This window comes from Tiliqua scincoides, chromosome 6 (assembly GCF_035046505.1).
Source record: "Tiliqua scincoides isolate rTilSci1 chromosome 6, rTilSci1.hap2, whole genome shotgun sequence".
In the NCBI taxonomy this organism is placed as follows: Eukaryota; Metazoa; Chordata; class Lepidosauria; order Squamata; family Scincidae; genus Tiliqua; species Tiliqua scincoides.
Window position 1 is genome coordinate 2,484,321 of NC_089826.1, and position 4,620 is coordinate 2,488,940.

The 4,620-nt window shown below is 52.9% G+C and overlaps 1 pseudogene; it reads right to left on the bottom strand.

Annotated features, from left to right (window-relative positions):
- Window positions 1-795: 795 nt before the first annotated feature.
- Window positions 796-1,725, bottom strand: LOC136655651 (zinc finger protein 436-like; annotated as a pseudogene).
- Window positions 1,726-4,620: the final 2,895 nt, after the last annotated feature.

A 4,620-nucleotide genomic window follows, 5' to 3' on the forward strand; every position in this document is an offset into this window, starting at 1 on the left:
AACTTTGTGAACATTGGAGTATTGGATCAAACTGCCGCATGACACTTCTTGCAACTACCTACCCATCCAAGCATTAAGCTTAGGGTGCAATCCTAACCCCTTATGTCAGTACTTTCCAGCACTGACTTAAGGGCAATGCAGCTCTGAGGTAAGGGAACAAACATTCCCTTCCTTTGAGGAGGACTCCGTGAATGACACAACTGCACGATGCAGCACATGCCCCATTGGCACCGCTAAGCCAGTGCTGGAAAGTACTGACATAAGGGGTTAGGACTGCACTGTACTAAGAGGCCCTTTTCTGGATGCCCCCTTTGTCAGAAGGTTGAAAACTGGAGAGAGAGCCCTTTTGACTGGGATACTCCATTTATAAAATGCTGACCCCAGGGAAGAGCTAATTCTCATGTATTTTTCATGCCGGTTCAATAACCTTTCCCCCCACCAAGGCTTTTCTTTTTAACGTTAGCAGAAATTGTTTTGATTTGCTACTTATTTTTAAATCTTCTGTACTTAATAATTGTTTTATGGTAAATTGTTTTTTTCTGCTTTTATAATTAGCCACATTGGTAGCATTCATATACTGTAAATCTTTTAATAAAGGGAATGAAGGCTGTAGCTCTTGCATTTCATTTTATTTTTCAACACAGACACACACAATTACAGTAAGTTTTATTTTTATTCTTGCAGTTTTACTGGCATTTTATTTTCCTTTGATTGCCACCTGCTTTGAAAACAATTTTTGAATATATTTGCATAGTGTTATAAATAAATAAACAAGCAAGCAAGCTAAGGCTACAATTCTATACACTATAGAATTCTATACAAGAGTAAGAAAAGTAAGGTGTGAGCTCCAGCTGAAGCACTTTCCACACTCCCTGCACTGAACACTGTGTGGGTTCTCTGATGCCTCATCAGAGAGCCATTCACACTGAAGCTCTTCCCACATTCCCTGCACTGAAATGGTTTCTCACCTGTGTGGCTTCTTTCATGCACCAGCAGCTGAGAGCTCCAACTAAAGCTCTTTCCACACTCCCTGCACTGAAATGGCTTCTCATCTGTGTGGGTTCTTTGATGCAACATCAGGTGTGAGCTCCAACTGCAGCTCTTTCCACACTCCCTGCACTGATAGGGTTTCTCCCCTGTGTGTTTTCTTTGATGGACTGTCAGTCATATGCTCACTCTGAAGCTTTATCCACACTCCCCACATGCATATGGTTTCTCCCCTGTGTGGGTTCTTTGATGCTTCATCAGTTGTCCACTCTGACTGAAGTGCTTCCCACACTCTAAGCACTGAAATGGTTTCTCCCCTTGTGGCTTCTTTGATGTTCCAGCAGATTAAAGACTGAAGCTGTTTCCACACTCTCTGCATTGATATGGTTTCTCCCCTGTCTGGCTTCTTTGATGTGCCAGTAGGGAAGAGATGTGGCTGAACCTCTTTGTACACTCCAAGCACTGATATGGTTTCTCCCCTGTGTGGGTTCTTTGATGCTCCAGTAGGTATGATCTCCAGCTGAAGTTCTTTCCACACTCTCTGCACTGATATGGTTTCTCACCTGTGTGGGATCTTTGATGCACAAGCAGGTGAGAGCTCTGACTAAAGCTCTTTGCACACCTCAAGCACTGATATAGTCTCTTCCCTGTGTGGGTTGTCTGATGTCTTTGAAGTTGTGATTGTCTTCTGAAGGCCTTTCCACACTGAGGGCATTTTACTTGCTCTGAATCAAGCATGCTTGCTTCTGGTGACACCTCATGTGGCTCCCTCTTCATCTCACTGTCTTGTTCATTGCACTGCATTCTGGAAAAGAGAGAGAATTCTGGAAAAAGAGAGGAAATCCTGATTAGCAACAGAGAAATGGGACCTGTAAAGCGCACTCCTAAGCATGTTCTGCCTGGGGCTGCTGGGTCTTCTGGCATCTGGGGAAGAAGCAAGCCTAGTCAAGGCTGGCATAAAAGCTTTATTTAACTAAAATACAAGAACATTAACTTCCTGTGCCTGGCTCTCAGATGTGAAGCGTGGGATGAAAACCCACACGTGAAGCGTGGAAAGAACAAGCTCGTGGCTGAGTGTGCTTGTGAACATCTCATGGCGGTGGTGCTTTTCAAAGGGCTCTGATGGGGAGGCTCTGCCTCCCCACCCACCACATGTCCCTGCACCTAAGGGCCTGATCCTGTCCAACTTTTCTTTCCCAAGGCGGTAGCACATTTCAAAGGGTTCTGGTGGGAGGCTCTGCCCCCCCCCCCGCCCAATGCAGTCCTTGCCACTGGTGGGTTTCAAACCCCACAGGGAAGCTCAGGCACAGCCCAGTTCTCTGCCTTTGTGGGTTCATGGCAATTTATGGGAGTGAAAACCCACACGCAAGAGCGGAAAGTACAGAGCATGTGGGTTGAGTGTGCCTGCCCAAGCACCCACAAGCCATGGGCGGAGGGAGCAGGGAGGGCTGAGGAGCAGGCAGGCAGAGCCTTCCCTGGGTGGTGGGTGGGCAGGCAGGTGAGGCAGAGCCTCCCCAGTGGAGTCCAAGCGCCACAGCCTCCGTGGGAGGCACCCAAGCACCCACCAGCATTGCGCGTGGGTGCCTGGGTGCCTCCCACGGCTGCGGCGCTTTTCAAAGGACTCCACTGGAAAGGCTCTGCCTCCCCACCTGGAGAGGCACTGCCTCACCTGCCTCCCCACCCAACACAGTCCGTGCCACTGGTGGGTCTCCAACCCCAAAGGGAAGCTCAGGCACAGTCCAGTGAACGCAGTGCAGGTTACTTCAGAGTAGTCATGCATAGGGCTGGGCTGAGTGGCCACTCTGGGCCCCCCTCCACCCAGTCTACCTCACAGGGTTGTTGGGGGGAGCCCTGAGCTGCTTGGAGGACGTGGGATCAGGACCCCACACGTGAACACGCCTGCTGAGGCGCTTCTCTTGAGACACGCGTGTCATGCAGGTCTAGTTACGTGTGAATGGCGTACACGTGTCCCGCGTACACCTCCAACGACACTCTGACGCCCCACAAAGACGTTTCCGTCCTGGCCTTCCACGAGGCGGGAAAACAAACCCCGCCCGCTCTCGCGCCGCTCACCCAACGGCGGCGAGGCTCTGGAGACGCGCTCGACGCCGATTGGTTTGCTTCGGTGTCGATGACGCAGGCTCCGCCCCCGGCACTGCCCATCGCTTTCACGCGCGCGCGTTCCTCAACCACTGCTCTCTAACGGCTCCTGCTCGCGCCGCCGTAGGCGCGCTGGGGCTGTGGGGGGCGGGGCAAGCGGGAGAAGCCACGCCCACTCCGCCTTTAGAGCGAGTCCCTGACAACGGGGAAGGGGCGTGCGTTGCGCATGCGCGCGTGGCCTCGCTCCCCCCCTCCGTTGTCGCTGCCACTGAAACGGGCTTGAGGGGAGAAAGGCGGGCGGTGCCACTCAGCGCTACCGCCCTCGACTCCGCGGAGCCATGGACGGGCCCGAGCAGGAGGGCGTCCAAGTTCCTGTGAGTACCAGCGGGGGGGGGGGTCGGTCTCCTCAGCAGCCCCTCCCCCCGCCCTCCCTGCGTGGAGCCCCCAGGTCCAGGGGAAGTTTACCTGTCAGGTGGGGGCGGTGGGAGGGCGCACTTCGTCTCCGCCTCCTGCTCCTGGGCTTCTCGGAAGAAAGTCTCTTCACCCAGCGTGGAGGTAATCTGTGGAACTCCCTGCCACTGCACGTGGGGTGGCGTCTAACCTGGGTGCCCTGAGAATGGGCTGACCTGGTTCATGGAGGGCGGAGGCTGTTTGACCCTTTAATCTTGCTACAGGATGTGGCGTGTGGAACTCCCTGCCACTGCATGTGGGGTGGCACCTGGCCTGGATGCCTTGAGAAGGGGGTTCTACTGCTTGATGAAGGATGGAGGCTGTTTGACCCTTTAATCTGTGGAACTCATTGCCACAGGATGTGGTGGTGGCATCTGGCCTTGACAAGGGCAGCCAACAGGTTGCTAGAGGAAAAAATCTATCTCAGGTTACAAGCTGTGATGGGTACATGCATGTAATTAACCTGTGGAACTCCTTGCCACAAGATGTGGGGATGGCATTTGGCTGACGTGGACAGATTTCTGGAGGAAAAGTCCATCACAGGTTACAAACCGTGATGGGTATGTGCAACCTCCTGGTTTTAGAAGTAGGAAGTCTCAGAATGCCAGATGCAAGGGGGGACCTGGATGCAAGTCTCTTGTTGTCTTGGGTGCTCCCAGAGGCACCTGGTGGGCCCCTGTGAGATGCAGGAAGCTGGACAAGAGCCCTTGCGGTGATCCGGTCGACCTCTTCTTGTGATCTTATGGAAGCATCTGATTGGGCACTCGGGGAAGCAGGATGCTGGACTGGATCTTGGATCCTGGTCTGAGCCAGAGCTCTTGTTATGTGTGTCCTGTTAGGTGATGTTCTTCTCCATCCCCATCCCCCCCTGCACTTCTAGAAATGCCACCACTTGAGCAGATGTGCCCTCCCTCACCTCTGGGAAGGTGCCTTAGGTGCCTTTTCCATACACATGTACCCACCTACCCACGCTTCCTAAACTCCATATGTTTTTACCACCTGACTGGTTCTCTGCCCCATCCAGCAGCTTTGGAAAGCCCTGTGTCTATTCCCCACCCCAATTCGTGGGTCATGACCCCTTTA